Genomic DNA, 20,486 nt, shown 5'->3' with positions numbered 1-20,486 from the left:
TAAGAGAATTGTTATCTATAAAAAGTATAGGAGGTAGCAATAGATATCTCTTTTTATCTTATAGAAAGAATCATTTTGATTAATGTTGTCAAACGGCAAATATCATTTTCAATAAATAAAGCAGCAGTAAAAGATAGAAAGCTATAAAATTCTCATAAAACTCATGATTCTATAGATCAAAAGCAAAGATCTCTCACGCTCAACAGGATGTCCATGGCTAGTTAACGCCCTGCTCTAACTTCTAATTGCAATGCGGTTGCTATGGAATCTTCCCTCGATTCAATCAGACACCCTTCGTCCGAACTAAACAGTTCCGTTCCGCATCGTTGGAGACGCGAACGAAAGAAATACTGGCTAATTAAAAGTGGTACCCCGAGTACAATACAACGCAAAGTAATATACGTAGTTTACCATCAATTGTGCCATCAATTAGTGCTCAACTCCTAATATAATAAAGTAAAATTAAAATAAATTTATAAACGACAACAAATTATTTTGTTATTTATCACATAACTAGGATTTTTTTAACCACTGGATTAAATATTCAACATTCGTTGTTGTAGCAATCGCTTTAGGAAAACGAATATCGAACTTAAGCGTGGCATGCCAAAATACGGAATTGCGAAACAATGTTACTTGTACTACTCGTTAAAATAAATAACGTGTTGCTACTGCGCGGAAGAACTAATTCCCAGCAAGGTAAAGTTTGCCTATATAACGCGAAATGCGAGGCGAGTGTAGCTGCTAAACGTTCACAAAGTTTGAGAACGGCAGTGACGAGATGTTGCTAATTTGTTGGTTAATTAGTTGACGCATCTGTAAACCATGACTGTCCAATTCCACGTCGTTGCGCAGCAGAACGCAATGCAGTGCATTACAGTGCAATACAATAGTGATACGAATGACAGTTCTATAGAATATGAATTGCAAAATAATAAGCCCTTTTATTGGTCATATATTGTTTCATACAAAGATATAGGTAAGAAAATCGATATAGCATATAGAATATACAATTGAATTTCGTAAAACAAATATTCATCCAGATTCATTAAAAATATTTCTTCAAAAAAATATTTTATTAATACAAAGTCCTTTTTTCTATTGTCGTGAAATAAAATTTCAGAGATGAGAAAACAAAAGAATTCAAGGTGTTAGATGCATCATTCTGCACGTTATCGAATAAAATATACTTTAACTTGCACGCTAGGCAAAGCTGAGCAACCGTGATCGGATTGTGCACGCGCGAGTACAAGCGTGAAGACATATTCGTTTCGCGCGGCATTTGCAGCGGACAAAGTCATAAATTTTTGTAGCGCAGCAACGTCAGTGGCCAGAAAAAATCGCTGTTTCGGCGAAGGTTAAAATATATACATATATACCGGTACGCTTGCATTTTGCATTCCATAAAACTCGCGTGTCGAAAATTTGCATGGTTCGACGCGATACCCCGCGTAGCGCGGCGCGACGCACCGAATTTACACCGCGGGTGTATCTCCGAACGCGCATTTCGTCCCTGCGTCCTCGAAGCGTTCATTATTAAAAATCGGTCGTTACAAGCGAATTTCGTCGAAAAATGCGCCACGCGGGACTCGCGAGTTCTAAAATAATTCACGATGAAAATTATCAGATAAAATCCAGTGGCAATTTCAGAATTTGGCGCTGGTTAAAATTTCGACTATTCTCGCTGTGTGTGAGCTTCATATCAGCATTGTTAGCGATTAATACGATTAATCCGTCCCAAGTTTTATCTTGTTACACGACTTCCAATCCCGATATCAAAAAACGCGAAACGAAACCGCATTATAACGATTGTGTCAGCCACTCGAGGAAAATGTATAGGGTAACCTGGATTTGTGGTATACTAAAAATCGCGCGGCATTGTCAATCATCGTCAAAATTCGCAAAGTTTTACGAATTTACATTTAAAATAAATTTTATTTGTGTATATTTTAGAACTGGCGAATTTTTTATTTTACGTGACATGTATATTTCTTTGGAAATTTCTAAAGATATTATAGAGAGAGAAAATTTAAGATAGATTTTTTTTTTTTACAAGCGGGTTTATGAACTGAAATCTTTTAATCTTCTTAAATCATTCTAATCTTCATAGTTAAAAAAATAGACATGTACGAAGTGTTTTCTTTGCATTTTTATTACACTTTCAATTTTATTTAATTTTTTGCGAAGTTTTGTGTATGCTTATCATTTTATTCCAAATTTTAAATAACTCGTCTAATCATCAAAAATGAAAAATTTATTTGATTATCTTGTTATATCTATTTTCAAATATCCTTAACTATAAGTATCGCTAATCATCGATATCTGCAACATTTGCGATAGTCAAAAACACATTGTATTGTACAATCGGAAGCATTAATGTCATGCATCCAGTGTGCCCGAGTTTACAAGGATACCTCACAACATGCGATTCACCGATATGTTCGACTTGTTCATAAATTAATTGAGCTATTTGATTGAAAATTATTTAACTGTATAAACAAAAAGATATGTTTTTTAAGTGTTATGTAGAAAAATTTGATTGTTAAACGCACATATGGTTAATCCTCTCGCGTTTTCATCATATTATAAGGATTCATTACTTTTCTCTTCTCGTTAGTTACTTTATCGATATATCGAAAAACGGATTTGCGAATGTCGACCGCGACGTGCGATTAAGAGATTCGTTTATCCGCTTCTCTCCGGCTAACGAACGTGATATCCCCCCTTCCGCCTTCGCCCATCTCTCTGTGGAAGCTGCATTATAAGATTGAGTCTGCTGAATCCCCGTAGTAATCTAAAATCCGAGGAAAAATTAGATTCGTTAATCGGCCAGGAGAGAAAGTCGCGGCTGGGAAGAAGAGAGCCTTTAATTAAATCGTATCGCCTCTCGACTCCCTTCACCCTACCGAAATCCCCGGACCGCAAATTTTCGCCGCGAAGGAGCCGCAGACTTTCCTCCTTCCTTCTTTGTCCGCCACGCTACACCCCATTCATTCTTTTTTCCACCGTCATATATCGGCGCGTTCTTAACGATCCTCGGCGATTTTGTCGACTTATTTCACATCCGTTATTAATTTGTTTTAATTACACGGCGCACCGAACGGCGCCGCTAATTCGTCAATTATCGGCGAGCATATTATTGTTTAATATTATTGTGCCCGGGCGTTTATTATTATTCTTATTTTTTTATTTATAATGTTTGTCCTACTACTAAAGGGATATATACTGGTATAAAAATGATACTTTTAGATAAAATTGTTGCGTGTCTTCTTCTTTTTTTTTTTTTGTTATTATTGTATTGTATCTTCTCGATCACGGCTTAGTATAAAAAATATTTAGAGTGTAAATTATTCATAAAAATTCACATCAATAATTATTCGTCGTTTATTTCATCAAAGATTATTCGACGCTCAACATTACAAAAGAAAAATCGTTATCCCGGAAAGGAACGTTTTAGCGTTCGCGACACTTTGTCGGTAAACATACCGTTAAACAGACCAACCGCCGAAGGAGATGAATTTCCTTGGAGACGCAGATTGAAGCGGGAATAAACCAGTGTGTTTCGTCTGTTACTATCGTTCCATGATGAAACGTGTTTCGCGGAGTTGCGATCGTTGAAACAGTCAGATTGTAAATCCAGGAAATCGCGTGAAATAAGTTTATGTGGGAGTGCCATAATAGAAAAATTCATATATGATCATACTCGAATCCGACAATTGCACCTATTGTTGTGATGCAAATGAATAACTAATATATTATATAATAATACCTGAATTTTCTACCTTTCTCTTTCTTTTTAACAGCTAAATAAAATAATTATTCAAAAATAATTATTCTTATAAAAAATTAAACTGTAATTAATTTACGAATACATTTAAGAATATTCAAAAAATTGATTTAAACCTCCTAAAGTTTAGGGGAAAAAATACAGCAAATATTAGAAAAGTAAATAAGAGAATATAAAAATAAATAATAGCAAAACACACAGCGCAATAATGCAAAAAGTAAATTCCTTGATAAAACAAGCACATATTGGATTTAAATTTTAACTAATAACAAAATTTCTATTCTCTCAATTATTTTTTAAGATTTTCTTGAATTTTTATCTGTTACTTTTTTATATAACATAAATAAGCTATAAAATTACAGAAGAGATGATATATCAAATCGGAGATGGATATCAATTTTTTGTTTACGAAAAATCGGCTGCAAATTGATTTAAACAAATTATTAATGGTATTGGAATTGATTGTTGTAAATCCAGTAAAATATAAATCCACTGATTTATCCAGTACGCATTTCACCTGAAAAGCTTCAATTGTGTTCTGGCTAATAACATAAATACTTTGATTGTTAATGCTGTATGCGTAGTCATGAATCAAAACAATATTTTTTTTACATTTTGAAAACACTTTTGTTTTTTCTGGTTATTTACCGTTTACTGCACGTTGTTACATGTGTTACGTGCGAAATAAAACAGTAATTAATACACCACAAGTGTTTCATCCGCTTCACGTAACGACGTAACTGGTGATGCGGCCGAGAGCTTTTAAAAGGACGCGGAATTAAATTTAAATTTTGCGTAAAATTGCATTTTAATTTTGAAATGCAGTTTGAATTTTTAGTGGAGAACAAAAATTTCAGTCTTAAAATTAAATTCTAATTAAAATTGCAAACAACACGCTGGCGGAAAAAACTTTATGAAAAATAAACAGAATCATATAAATACTTGACGATAACAAGGAACACATATTTTACTTAAGGATTAAATACTTTGCCGCGACGTGCACCATGCAAAGTTGAATATTTTGCTAAAGTTGTCTATTATAAAGTCAAAACATAATAAATCTACCAAGCTTATGTATGCTTTTCTGTAAATTTAAAGAAATATGAAAGATGGATTCAAAAAGATACTTCTCAGCTTTAGAGAATAAAAATCTTATAAATCCAGCTCTAATCCCGGCCGTTTCGTGTAATTATGTTCGTATCTATGTTACGTAACTTGCTCTGCATAATCTTGCAATTAATTTCGACCGATCGCCCGTTCCTGAGGGCATTAGATCACGACGTATGGACAGTACGATCAACAGGATGCTAGGACGTACATCCGGCATATTACAGCTCAAATTAGAATACAGGATACGAAGGTAAACCAGAGTCCACATCTTCGAGCACGAGTATTTGGGATGTAGATTTAGAAAAAGTATCGCGAATGTGTAATATTCATATTATTTAAAACTATTTTTTAACGGTCAAGTATATGCAGTTTAATAAAATAAGCCAATTATATAAAAATAAAAACAAGACAAGTCTAAAATGATATCTAACAATATAAGCAATGTCTCTCCTATAACAACATATTTCCCTCTTTTTCATTAGATATTTCTGAAAAAGCTTTTATACAAACTTGCATTGTCTTAAATTCTAAATTTTACACGTAAGAAATTTTCTAATAATTTAATATATATAAAATATTTACATACTTTTGTTCAATATATACAAAAAAAATTTTATTTAAAAAAATTTCCAATTATTATGCAGATTCAGATCTGTCTATTTTGTAAAACATCTAAAAAATTTAACATTTTTTTAAGAACTGAAAAATGCAAAAAAAAATGAAAGTTGTACTTTTACAGATAAAGTATATAACATGAAACTTTTAATTGCTATTCGACGGCCTGAAAATTAATGTAACTATCCAATATGTAAGAGAATTTTGGTTGGTCGAAATCATTTAAACGTTCTTGTTAAATCATTTACTTTTGAATCTTCCAAATAACGAAGCTCGTTCTCTTAACATTAAGAATTGGTATAGCAATCGAAAAGTCACAGCGTACGAGATCTCCTTTCGGCGAAATGAAAATAAAAAAGACATTACTCTTTGTCTTGCGAGTTAAGCCGCAATAGCTGAGAGTTAAAGCCTGGAGTGTACTAAATCAGTAATAAACCTAACTTAAGCTTCCCGAGCATCGCGGCGGCATCGACGTCGAGTCCCCGAGCGGCCGACGAGCGGACACCGAGCGCATGGCGGGCGCCATTAATCGCGCGATTTTACGAGAACGGAGGTAACGGAGGAAGAGAGAGAAGCGGCGTACAAAAGGCGAATTAATTCGGGAAAATTTATCGCTCCGCATCGAGAGCACACGCATACACACACACACACACACACACACACACACACACACACACCACACACACACACACACACACACACACACACACACACACACACACACACACACCGGGTATACGCTGTACTACCGGTAGGTAGCGACGGCGACGATACGCGCGAAATATTGGACACCTTGGACTTGCACGCGCGTCCATTTTTCGCAAGTCATTCGTTGCTCGAGGTGATCAACCAGCTTTGCGCGCGGGATATCGATTCGAGCCTCGGCCGAACACCGATCTGTCGCGAGTGTTGAAAAAACTGATAAAATATCGAGCAAGTTATCTAATAGTGAAACACATACAGACATTTGTTCGTGCTGCGCGTATTTCTCGCACTTTCCTACTTACACCTCTCGTCCTTTACCTTTGTTCCCTTTCAGCGGCTATATTTGTTTCATTAAAGTACGAAAGGTGAAACGCGCTATATGGACTATGCGAATTTAACACCTCTCTTATCCTATCGTAGATCACGCACTCTGATGTGTATTTACGCGTAGTTCGATACAATTATTGCGACTTCTTTCACATACTTCTTCGCATTGATTCTAATACATTCTACATTCGTTTTATGTAAAAAGATGCTAAAAGATGCATTTATGCTAAAAGATAATGAGAAAGGAAAACAGGAATAAAATATAAACAATCTCGTATTTTATAGACGAAAAAACATACAAAAATTGTATGTTGACAACTAAAATATCGTTACGCGCCAATTATTTTACGCGCTCAAGACAACTACAAAAATATTTTACTAACTTCACATCTCAAATATCTGATATTTAGCCTATATTTGATTTGTCGCGCACAAACGTTGTTAACAATCGCGATGCGACTGTCGATACATTGCATACAAAGCATGCTGTTTTCGTTGCAATGCATAACGCAGGTAGATGTTGGTTCCAGAACTGCTGCCGGAGAGGGAAATGAGCGCGGATTTGACACGGCGGGACTTATACGTGGCGGTCGACCACGCGTCGTAGCAGGAACAAAGATGCATGAATTGTGATAATTATGCGCAAGTGCTGCCGGTGTATTTGAAGAGTTGTCTATATACAACCATTCGCAATCAGCCGGTCATAAGCGCGAGCTCGGTCTCCGCCGCTTAATGATTCGAGGAATCACGCCGAGTGAATCCTCTACATCCGCCATTTTGCTGCATGTGCATACGCAGTGTTCTATCAATAAATATGAGCACAATTAGGGAAGCAATCAAGTTCGCTCGATTTTCTGTTATGTCGCGAACCTGATCAATATTCATTTTATAAAGCAGAATATATTAGATTTTAATGAAGACAAGGTAAAAAAGGTAGTATAATTAATTTAATTTCCGTCCATTTTAATTTATACATCTTCGCACCGGTAACTTGATAAATAATATATCTTTTGTAAATTAATGTATATTATATTTCATATCAACAGTAAATTAAATATTTATTTTGTCTTCAGTCAACGCCTTTAAAGTAGTCTTTGTCAAAAATCGCCTATTTTTAAAAGTTATTTTCTCCTACGTTTTATTTCAAGTGTTGGATTTAATATTTCGTCAATAAAACGTGCTCACAAAACAATAAAAATATTTTGCGACCTCCACCGTTTTAATTGCGAAAAAATGACGCGAGAAAATTTATATGTATTCAATATTGCAATTAAAGTTACATATCTGTACACAGTAAATGTTAAAATGTATACACGTCAGTTATAGTAATATATAACAGTGTAACGTTAATAAAATAACAAAAATGCCAAGAGAGCGTTACCATCTCGACATTCATGGCGTGTCAAATATAACCAAGAGTTGAATCGCCGATTGTTTCCCGGCGCAATTAATGTCGAGTCGTTAACGATTCCCCGAAGTTCCTCGCGAATTCTCTGGTTGGCCCATCCACCGTTCGACCCGGTTCGACCGTTGCAAAACAAGCAACGGAATCGACTGATTTACGCCCGACGTTCTCCTCGTTGTCGAGCCGGCCTCACGAGACAAACTGTTGTCATTAATTGACAGTTTTACAGTCACAGTCAATATGCAAGCGACAATACACACAGTTTGCAACAAAATTGTAGCAATAATTGGAATCTCTACGACAGCTTGAAAACAGTGATTTCTTAAAAAAAAAACAATATTATATGACAGATGGACGAAGAGAGAGAGTAGCACGACGATGAATACGTAAATAGATATAGGTTTATTCATTTCAAAATACAGAATATAATCTAGAAAGTACGATATCATTCTTATTCATTTAAAATGGCTAAAAACGTATTTAAAAAATAACGAAATGTAAAAAAAGGTACATGTCATAAAGAAATTTCAAAAAAAATTATTCCTTTAAATATCTGGCTTATTAAAGAGAGATATAGAGAAAATATTCCACACTTGCATATATCATATATATCTCCATAAATGTTACTTATATTTCTAACAATATTGAATTTCTTTATAGAGCACTTACAGTTTTTTTTTTTTTATCTTCATATCTCATCGCTTGGATTACGAAAATTTTAGATGCTAATCCATTAAAATTTAACTAATCATATACGCATTTACTGATTGTTTCTTTAAATTTATTATTATAAGCATAATAATAAGACTCGATAAATAAAAGGAAGAATGTTACGAGGATCTAAGAGCGTACGAGACGGAAAGTGGAGAGCTGCTTTCTTAACAAGTGTAGAGGCCACGTCCTCGGCCTCGCGCGAGCAGAAAGACCAGTTTTTGTGACAATCGCTCACGGGGGCTTGCAGTGCAAGAAGCAGGCCGTACGACCATCAACGACAGATTACTTACAGACTGTCCTAAATAAACCCGAGAGTCGTCGACGTGAAGTGGAATCTTGTCTGTGCCAAACAAAACGAAAAAAGAATTCGCTTTGAGAGTGCAGGGCCAAATATGTAATTTCGGAAAGTTTTTTTTCTAACCACCATATCGTCATAAATTGGTACAGATATAATTTTGTTTTTCGCATATATTTATGAGATACAGAGAGAATAATTTCCTTATGGTATGTTTTGTTTTGTTAAATTGGATACACGAATGACGACAATGACGTTAATGGCAAATATATAAATATCCTATTTCCAATTTAAAAAATTTAGTTTTTTCTCATTTCTCTTTTATGTAAATTTACGGAGAAAGAACGGTTCTTTCCTGGAATATTTTACTTGTAGTTTCAAATGTGTGTTTCTTTACATAGTACATTCCACGAAGCGCTATTAGAAAAAAGAAATTGTAATTTATCACGGAAGAGGAGCGACAACGTACACTAGTAATGCGAAAAACCGCAAAACATCGAATGGTTTCCACGAGTATCGGACGATAAAGACTGTTATCGAATTATCAATGTGCTTCCCGCGCGCCCAGGCAGGTTTCCGCGTGTTATGATTTAACGAAACGATTTTATCTCGGCGGCCATAAATTCAATTTACGACGGGCATTCAAAAGGTTTCAAATTCTAGATCGACAGTTATGACGCCGCTGCTGCCGAAAGCGATGAAGAAACAGTAAGATTTCAGGGTCGGCTAAATCCCGGTTTATTGACGGTCTGATTGAAGGTTTCACCCCGTGCTCTCTATACATCTCTTTCTAAGTTCCTCCGCCAATCTTGGCAAATGGTTTAAAACTTTCAAAAGAAAAAGAAATAGGTCCTCAGTGAAACTATATCTAATTCAAAATGCTTTCTTGCTGCATTTTTCTCAATCACGCTCTGCTCATTTAAAAGTTAATTAGAATTCGCGTGCGGTTTCGAACAACAGATTTACTTAGTAAAGGATCGTCAAATATCTAACGAGTATTAATCGTAGCAAAAAAATTTCGTAAAATAATCTACAATGGTCCATGATGCTCTAAGAGATTTACTTCGAGCTGACCCTGAGGTATACCTACAACGGCTTATCTCGACGCTGAAACGGCGTCATAGGGAGGCTCGCCACCGTCCAGAGATCGTACGTGACGATACCTCGGCGAGTACACGGCGATACCAGTTACACAATGAGGCCCGAACACCAATTACCGTCGAGAAAGAGCTCTGCACACCGTGAGGGGTCCACTGGCCCTCTCGTCTCGCTTGCAACCCTGCTCAATGTTGTTCATGAGCGCCGTAAGGAGTTCACAATCAAGTTACAATGGATTGCATCTCCACCCTCTAGGCTTATTAAAACAGGAGAAAAATTCGTTTAACGAATGCCGATTTATAGTGAAATTTTATAAAGTGACATATATTTATATAATTTTATAAAATAAAATTTTATAACATATTTTTCAACGGAATATAAGCATTTCAACACATGAAATACGTATATATATTTTATATATACATATACGTATATACTCTTTGCAATATATTCTGAGATTGTGAGTGAGAAAGAGAGAAAGAGAGATTCAAACAAAGCCCTACAAAGATTTCTTCGAGATCTCTGTATCTCGTATAAAAAAATTCTGGCGACGCCAATGCGTTGTTTCTCGTGTTGATCCTTTTTCACTGTATGGGTGGTGAATAACTCTACAAAAGCAAAGAACGACCGCGTAGGCGCACACAACTCTCGATATCTTGAATCTCAAACGGAAGCTGGATGCTACGAACAAAATCCGCATTGCGAAACGAGAGTCCCTTATTTTTCGTAACGAGCATGTACCTCCGTAAATTTATTTTAATGCTTACTTTTTAGTTATACAAAGTCTTATTTTTAAATCTTTGACTTAAAAATCTTTCTGATTCTCGCGCACCTGATTTTTGAATTTTTAGATTATCGAATTTTAGATTCCCTTAGATCTTAGATTATTAATGATAAGAATTGAAATACTGTGTGTGATGAAAAATAAGTAAAAAAATTGTATTTTTATATTTTTTGTCTTAATAGAAAAAAATATATAAGATGCATCGTTTCGCAATATTGTATAATAAAATATATATTATACGTGTATATATATAAAGTAATAAAAGGAAATGTATATATATATATATATATATATATATATATACATATTGTGTACATATAAATGTATATGTATAAAAAAAATATCTATTTTTTCATGATTACTATTTAGTATTTCTACTATCATTTAAGTTGCTCGTGCTTAATGAAATCATTTTTAATAAGCAATGCCGTGCTATAAAATGAAAATTGAATACCATTTTCATTTCTTTGTTCATAACGCTCAAGCATTAGGTCGTTGCATAAGCAGTAATAAACGGGCGTGTCATCATCATACCAAATAAATGTTACCCGTAACACAAAACTCACGCGAGGAAACGTTATTAAATTCCATTTTAGTTTAACGAAATATACGGGTATACCGCTCTTAACCCGGCGACAAGCCATTGCCGGGAAATATGAAAAAAAAAGTGCGATTACTATCAAGGGTATCGAATTCATCCGGAATATACGATCAATGACGAATCGAATACAAAAATGAATAAAAAAAAAGGATTAATCGAGCTGTGGAAGCAAAAAATTACAAACGAGTTCGGATTAAAGCCATCCCGGGATTTTCGCACGCGGGAGTATCGAACCGCGAATGTCGAGAAATCATCCCAACGGCCAGTGCAAACAGCGCAAATTCAAACGCACAAAACCGAGGGTGAGCTACGGCGAACAATAGCGTCAGCCTTGGTCCGATAATTAAATTGACGCGAGCTTTTGCACACGTGGCAAGTGACAAAATCGCTCGTTAATTCACACATGTCGGCACAACCGTCCGAATCACTCGCAATTCTAAGCGCGATCGAAAGTATGCCAATTACATTACAATTTCGTCAATCGGTTCTACTAGATATACTAGAAGATCCAATCAGTCTGTCTTCCTTATTGACATTTCGATCGTTATTACCTCGCTATATTGTTCGCGTGATTATACTAACGCATTATAATGTAACGCTAAATAGTTCCCCGAAGATCTAGGATATACTTAGGACAAAAATTGTTAACTCATCGACTGACTAATAAATGCGAGAGAGAAGTCGCAGAACGAAAGTTCAAGGACCGAAAAGGCGGGTTTACGCGCGTTACAACTTATGAAGAGTTACGAAAGCCTATACGAAAGCCATGACCCCAACGCGAATCGGCACGAATTACATTGCGCGAAGTAAAATCCGGCCAACACAATAGTCGCGTTCACGCGTTAATAGAATCGTAATCTTTCGCTCCCGCGCCGCGCCGCGGCGAGAGCGACGGACTTGTGTTAATTCACTGCCGCGCTACACGTACATGCGCATACACGGAAGACTCGAATTAATCTCAATTTCAAGCATCGCCCGAGGGAGATGGGTCGCGCGGACGGAATGGAGAGAACGCGCGACGTCGTTCCGCAGCAGAATCGCGACATTCGCCGTTTCGTCTCTCTCGTTTTCCCGCGCAAACATTACGATCGTGCCAATCTGGAAATCACCCGTGATCATACGCCAAGATACGCCGGACCGATTTAACCACCCAAGATAATGGAAACATTTCCTTATGCGCAACGAACGCGCGGGAGTGACGTGTTACATTTGCCGCAGATGATTAAAGACAGGAATGAAGCTAGAAAATTGCACGCCTCGGCGATAATAACAGCTACGTCATACTGGCGATGTAATGGTGGTGATGGTATCGGTTTTCTGACAAAGTCCCCGATTTCTCTTAGTTCGGCTATGCTAGCTGAAGCTAAATAAATTAATTTTCTAGATCGCTGTTATGAAGTTATATAACAAACGAGCAAAATGATAGATTTATTACAAGATTAGCCCATTTAGGGCCTGATAGTTACTAATGTATAATGCATGAGCCCATCATTCTTTCTCACAACTTCCGGTGTTTGTATATAGCTCAAATAAAATACAATTTTTCTCTAAAACATTTGATATATTCACTTCAGAAATCAATATCAAGTTAACCACTAACTGCGCGAGATTGGCAGAAAATAAATCCTGGATAACAAAAGAGTGGTATGGTTTCATATTCAATATATGGTACGCATTCTCATCATGCACAAATCATAATAACTGATGACACGTGAATAAGATGTGCACGCGATATATCCTGTGCGATAAACCAAACTAAGAAAAATCTGTAAGTAGTTCACAATTAAAGTTTCAATAATTAAAACTTTAAATATGCAAGTAGAAATTAACATTTTAATTAAACAAAAAGAAATTTTTTGTTTAATTCTGAAAGAAGTTCACTTTAATTAAATTTTAACTTGGAAGTTCTTGGTAGTTACTCATGCACAATTGTGTGTGAAACAAGATCGTATTTAATTAATAAAATATTCCAAGAACTATACTTTCACATTTTAGAAAAAGATAGTTATATATTCGATTCATGCGGCACGAGACAAATCGAATCGGTCTAGTTAATCCCGCAGATTAAAACCGCGGAATGGTTCCGCGCACGCACGATAGCGATATTCTGCATTTCGCTACGTGTCAACCGCGTCGCCGATCGAATGGTCAGTGAATGTCGCATTTGTGGCATTTTAATTGCTAATTTAATTAAATGCACCGCTGGACCCAAACATCGCCGCGGAGGGCAATTAAGACGCTATCAGCAAGGTGTTATTAATTAATGTATCGTGACCACACCTCGATGTTCAATAATCGGCTTCGCATTACGTTTCTTCGAGAACGCCACATGCAAGTACGATTGCGAATCCATAAACGAAAAAAGAACGGTGTAAGATTTTTTTTTCTAAATTGGTGCTTTATATTTACGAAATTTTTAATATTTGTTTTATTATTATATTAAATAATTAGCTCTTTCAATCTTCCTTTAACATCTCTCTTCAATTTTTATTTCTTCAATTTATATATTAGATATCTCAATTGCTCTTTTTAAAATTTTATAATGTAGAAATTCGTAAACTTTAAAGGTTTTTGAACCTTAGATTCTCAATTTTCTTATTTCTTTCCTTTGAATCCCTGGATCATTGTTCTTTAAAAACTTCCCGTTTCTACAATATCCTTTCATTGTCAAGTCTTGGATTTTCTGACTTGAACTTCTATTATATATGCGCTATTTAAACAACACATTCTAATTTAAACGAATACTTAAAAGATAACTTAAACGAGGATCCTTCCTAATTAAACTCATCATTGTCTAATTCTTTGCAGACATTGGCCAATCCCGATGCCAATGACTTTCGTAAGAAGAGGATCCAAAGGACTCGAGAAGATAGCCTCCCCTTCGCTCACCTACGACGATCGTGCACGAAGAAAAAGACGAAGAAGAAGAGGCGGATAGGAAGTGCTCAAGGTTAATCGTATCGCGGCGACGGAAAGCCATCGCTGTGGTGGAAAGTCGAAGAGGGATGGACGCTAAGGGGGGCGAGGCCATTTATTCGATTCACGGTAGAACAAATACGGACTCGTGTCTAGACGCACAAACGGCCCCCGTCTCATCTTTCTTTCTCTCTCATTCTCTCTCTATCCGTCTTCTCCGCGTCTACGCAGGATCGTCTCGATCCTCCCGATCGCGGATGCGCCGCGAGGCCGCCCCGTTTGCCGCTGGACTGAACGTCTAGGATGTGCCCGGACGTAGAAGCGTGTTCCGGATCATCGGGCCCGCGCGCTTCCGCCTCGTCAAGGCTCAATCGACATTGGGTCTGGTCGGGAATTATTGTCCGACCTTCCCGAGGGTCGCTATCGTCACGCTCGACCTGAGTCCATTCGACTACGAGTCCCTTTATCTTTCCTACTCTACTACGCAAGCAGGACTTATCCTGCCTGCAAGGGCTTACCCTCGTATGGAGTTGAGATCGTTTTTTCGCGAGCAATGTCTTTTTTTTGAAAGATAATTAAGATATCGAAAACAAAGAGATTCTTTAGTATTATGAGAAATATAATGGACAAAATAGGTTGTTAAATTCATAGAGTCGAGTCAATAGCTATCGAGTCAGTAGCCGATCAATTGCAATTTTAGCTACATTACCTACCTCTATTCGCAGGAATTAAAAATATAAATTTCATTGCAAAATTTTCATGACTAAATGAGATTTTTTTCCAAAAGAGATCATGTTGTTAGTTTTTTCTCTATTAATTAATAATTTATATAAACAATTCTTTTTATACCATATATGTATGTATTTCTTTGTTTTCGCAAAAGGATAGACGAGGAGCGTTATGTTTGCAAAATCGACCTGCAGCGCTGCGCGAGCAAAAGCCGACCGCGACGTAAACGTCACGATGTCTAATTTACAGCTATTTTTGCTCGGCCGTCAGCAACCAAGCGACCAAGCAACCAACCCGCTGAGAAGAAGAGCCGATGCGGTGGTACCCCACTTTCAAGAGGATCGTAAATAAGACGGACCGCGATTCGTAACCGCGCGCGGTTTCCCGTGCGCCGATATACGGCCGAGATAGGCGCAAAGCGAGTTCTGCCTCTCCGCTCCGAGCTCCGAGAAAACCTTCCCACAGACTGTCGAAGAACTGCCGAAGAGTCTTCTTCCGAATAATGATAAAACGAATTTGTAGAGTGACCATCAATGATTAGATGTTTCAGAGCAAGGAAAACAAACCGTATAAAGAATTATGTGTTTATAATTATGGAAATTTATAATTTAAAGATAAAAATACAATAAATTTCCAGCAATAAAATTAATAATTGTCATTTTGTAATAAATTTACGTGTAACGTTATTGATATATCTACCACTTTTTAGTAATTTTAACTATCTGTGTTAATCTTATTATCAAAATATGTTATCTTATTTCTCTTGGTTATATCAGTTACCTAATAATTTCCATTTTCATCTTATATTATTTTTCAAAAGAAATAATTAAAAAGAGAAAGGACTCAACCTCGTTTAAAACAACTTTACAATAACTATGTAAAATATTTATTATAATGATAACTCTATGTAAAGTAAGAGATATACGTGGAAGTTAAAACAAACGAATATGCCTCATGCTCTCATCGCGTTCACAGAGCGGTTCTGATGCTGGGTAACGTTGCCGCTAAAGGATCCGCTATTAATGGCATGGGCTCGAGGCACGAGCCGACATCCATCGAGCGGACTTCTCTAGCAGAGACGAAACTGGTGGACGAAGCACGAAGAGGGGATATAGGCAACACTAGACGAATAGATGAGGTAGAGCAAGAGAAGGAGGAGGAGGAGGAGGAGGAGGAGGTAGAGGAGGGCAGCCATCGCCGACTGGGAAAAAGCTGGCGTAGCTCTACTTTGACGAAAGGCATTTTGTTGTCGGAGCAGTCACTCCTCCCGCCTGACGGACAGAAAAGCGAGCGAGCACGATGCAATTACCGGGCACGACGCGAGTCGTCACTCGTGCTGGATCGTCGCGACGAGGCTTCGCGGCTCTCGAAAGGGATGAGCAGAAAGCCCCGATCAGCGCTCGTTGACATGCCTCTCTCAAAACTTAGACACGATGTAGAAGCGCGGGCGCATACACACGCACGCACACACGGGAAAAAAACTCGTTTGCACCACTTCTATTATCCAAGTCCTTCTGCATTGAAATCGATCATCCAATTCTTATTGATCGATCTCTTTTCATAAGCGACTAACAGAAAAACAAGCTGGACTAATTGTTTAATAAATTATCAAATGTTAAAAATAATTACAGCGCCAATATTTTCATATTTGGAAAAGGATAAAGAACTAAATTTGAAATTAACCAATTAAATGTAACTCTGTGCGTCGCAGTATTACTGTAATTAATAGATTATTATTTATTTGAAAAAATAAGTGATATATACTGTATTACTTATTCAGAGAGTTACTACGGATCTAAATTCTGTGTAATATTATATTAGATACTATAATCAGTATAGCAAATTGATATATTTACTACAATGTTCTTCTTTTAAACAAATTAAGCGGTTTTTATAGCAGCATGAAATAACAAAAAATTCTATTTATGCGCCAATGACGCCCAGAGAATGTAATATATGTTAATATAGTCATATGTACATTTGCATTAAATGTCATATACGCGTGAATTCTTTAGGTTTATCAACTATGGACATGACTACACGTCGGCATTCGAGAAAATGTGGTCGGAGTGATGATGCACCCCGCAATTTAACTTCCACGCAGCTAAAATAGCAGGGCGCTCTTATTATACCATACCTCCGTTCTTTGCTTTTCTGACCTGTTCGCGAGCCGTTTCGACCGCTGGCTCGAGTTTAATCTCTTCGTGCAATTACTGGAATAACGCGGTGGGAATAATAGATTCGACTTGGATTTCGCGGAGTGCGCGAGGTTCGCGTCGGGAAACCGGATAGTTTGGCTTTTAACGTAATATTGTGTTTCAGAAGTCTGACACGCCGAAGATATTGTACGGAGCGTACCGCGAATAATTATAACGACTGGTAACGCGTAGAGTGGAAAATGCAGAAGGTTTCGCGATAAAATATACGACGGGCTTTACGTCTTGCCTGGAGGTGATTGGAACACCGACACCGTTGAAAGTTAAACCGGGCTAGGTTTACAACCTTACAGAGAGCTCACTAACGTGATCATTCGTAGAAATGTGTTCGCATACGAGACGATAACAATCACGAATATTCTAACTTACATACTGACGAATAGAGAAGAAAGCAAACGCCGACGTTTATAAAAATTATAATCCGCGTAATAACCACTCTGTAGACATGAGGTAAAACGTGTGAGAAATGGTAATCAACTCCGTTACATAGAATCACAATTTATGTTTGTGCGCCGCCTCAATGCCTGATATCGTGCTGACGTTATTGGGAATTTACGATCGGCTTTTTCACAATATGATATCAAAGATCCAAACTTTCTATTTATAAGATTAGAAGAGACGCAATAAAATACAAGAATAAGATATAAAATATCGTACACCGGAAGTTCGAGTAATGAATATACTATATTTTATTAAGACAACGAAAAGCGTCTACATCTTTATGTCTCTTCAAATTCTTGCTTTGCATTCTTTGATTACGACAATGAGCAACGAATAACGACTTAACAGTTTTCCAAATAATTTCAATTTACAGTGTTTCAAATTTCGAATACGTAATCGCCATAAATATAAGATATATTATAGAGCCTTGTTAATGAACGATAAGATAATGGTTACAAAATGGCTATCAAAAATCGCGTGTTCGACTGATATGACATAGTAAATTAGACCATACAGACTGGCGTTATATATCAAGGTCTATCAGATAACATGCATACACCAATCCGGCAATTCCATGATTAATAACGAGCAAAATGCAAAAGGTCATAAATAAATGAATAATATATCAAATATAATTTCTAATATAACTATTCTGTCTACTGTGTTTTAGTGCTTTAATTATCTTATTGTTCCTTGCATTACAGGTATAACGAAATGACAGAATATATCTAATGCAGAGTATATGGTTGCTCCAATTTCATATCCAACTGCCTATTTAAGTTTGGAAACTCCTCAGCCTATCATGCGCGATATTAATAAAACATCTTTCCGTCTCTTTGCCCTTATCCCTTACGGTTTACTCCGTTTCGACCTCCGCGACCCTCCGGGGCGCACGCGCCGCAGCACATTGTACGCTCTTCCTCGAGATTTATCGACTGTCATCGTCGCGTAAGCATAATCAATCATTTACATTGTAATCGGACGGCACCGCGATCGGACCCCGAGGCGCCCGGCCCGGCCGATTCCCGACGTCGGCGTATAACTCACGAACCGCCAAGTCGTTTCAATCTACAGCGCCGCAACGACAATGGAAATGTATCGTACTCCAAAGTGCTATTTATCCTCTATCCGGCAAACGCTATTCGCGCGCGGCGGAACTCGCCGGCGCGAGACAGACGAGATTACGGAGGCGGATTCTGGCGGATTGGTGCGTTACGGCGCTACGCGTTACATCGCGTTGCATACACGTTGCATCATACGCTTCGAACGAATGCATGGGGAGATACCCGACAAACGGCTGTCGAGGACGCTTATTCTAACTCGAATAATACGTACGTCTCTTGCGCAACTTCATCGAAATGGGAAGTGAGCGTAAGAAGATGAAAATAAGATGAGGCAGAACGAAAAGAGAGTAACGAGTACTCGAGCAAAAAGAAAACAAAAGAAGTACTAACAATGAAACTGCGGTAAACGATTAAGCGGAATAAACAGATAGAGATAAGCGACGTTAAATAAAACTATAGATACAAATCTGTATAAAAATAACAAAAGCTATAGTTTCAATCAACTGCTTTAAACCTATTCATCTACCATTAGCATCTATCTCAAGTGTAGAGATAAATTTTTTATATATACATATATACATATATATAAAAGAAGAGGAGCTTGTGTATACTCAAAATTAAGCATGGCAATCTTGGTCTTTTCGCGAAGGCAATGTACAGAGAGAATGAAACTACAGAAACAAGCAACTCAACTCGGTCGAGACCTACGATGATCCCGATGTGATAACCTACCAGCATGTCTTTCTTGACAAGCAAGTTCCAGAAACCATTGTTGACCATTTTGTTCTTGTACGTGACGAAATCTATACTCGTATCAACGTTGAAATGTTATCTGTGAGGCCGAATGTGTTCGCATAGTTACGCGATATCGTAATGCGCTTATCATTTCGATAACAGCGTTTATTTTTGTCAGTTAATAAACTTATATTTTCTATTCGAATTTAAGGAACAAAGATAGATATTATTATCCCACAATCGCAAAAAAACCGATATCGCCTCTGATAGAAGTGCTATTTCGGACAAATTTTCATTTATAAAGTTTAACATTAAATTAATGAAACAATCCATAGCTAAAATCCACAGTAGACGCCAAAATGAGAAGGAGAACAGTTATCTTAATCCGAAGGTATCGATTTTGTTTTCAAAAATCAGTACTTTTTAAAAATTAAAAAAATGTTTAAATTAAATTTGGCAAATATATATATATATACAAACGAACAAGATTTAGTTTTTCAGTTTCAAGTGATGGTCTCTACACATTTCCTCCTTTTATTAAATCTTTCATACCAAATTGCTTGCTATCCTAAAAATGAGAAGTTTTTACTCAACACAATTGATTTATCTTCAAATAGGTCTTCAAAGGCGCCATTATAAAAAGACATAATAAAGCATGATAAAAGAAATATCAAAAATCGCAATATAAATTTGCTTATATTACACTTGTACATCTCGAATTAATCTCTAATAGAATAATATATCACGTGAAAAAAATACGAACGGTCGGATTTCCGCGACTTTGATTCAGTGAGAAATCTGCGCGTACTATACGCTCTCCTCGTCCAGGGTTCATCACACTCTCTCGGTTACCCACGGCCAGTTTTCTCGCGTGCACTCGAACACCGTGTATTATCTGCGTCCTCGGTTGTATTTACGTACATATACGAGTGCCTAGACGGGCA

At 37.0% G+C, this 20,486-nt stretch overlaps 1 protein-coding gene and 1 long non-coding RNA gene across 11 annotated transcripts in view; one reads left to right on the top strand and one right to left on the bottom strand.

Moving 5' to 3' along the window:
- Nucleotides 1-20,486, bottom strand: part of Rbp6 (RNA-binding protein 6) — a 634,317-nt gene that overhangs the window by 517,404 nt on the left and 96,427 nt on the right. The gene's annotated exons all lie outside the window — the stretch shown is intronic.
- On the top strand, nt 12,288-15,743 carry LOC143895638 (uncharacterized). Its single transcript, XR_013256385.1, has 3 exons — nt 12,288-12,747; nt 13,016-13,209; nt 14,250-15,743. It is a non-coding gene; the product is annotated as an uncharacterized LOC143895638 (long non-coding RNA).

This window comes from Temnothorax americanus, unplaced genomic scaffold, assembly GCF_048541705.1.
Source record: "Temnothorax americanus isolate GAGA-0224 unplaced genomic scaffold, ASM4854170v1 Scaffold1, whole genome shotgun sequence".
NCBI classification, from domain to species: Eukaryota; Metazoa; Arthropoda; class Insecta; order Hymenoptera; family Formicidae; genus Temnothorax; species Temnothorax americanus.
Note: the sequence above shows the minus strand (reverse complement) of the source record. Positions and strands in the feature narration are given on the sequence as shown.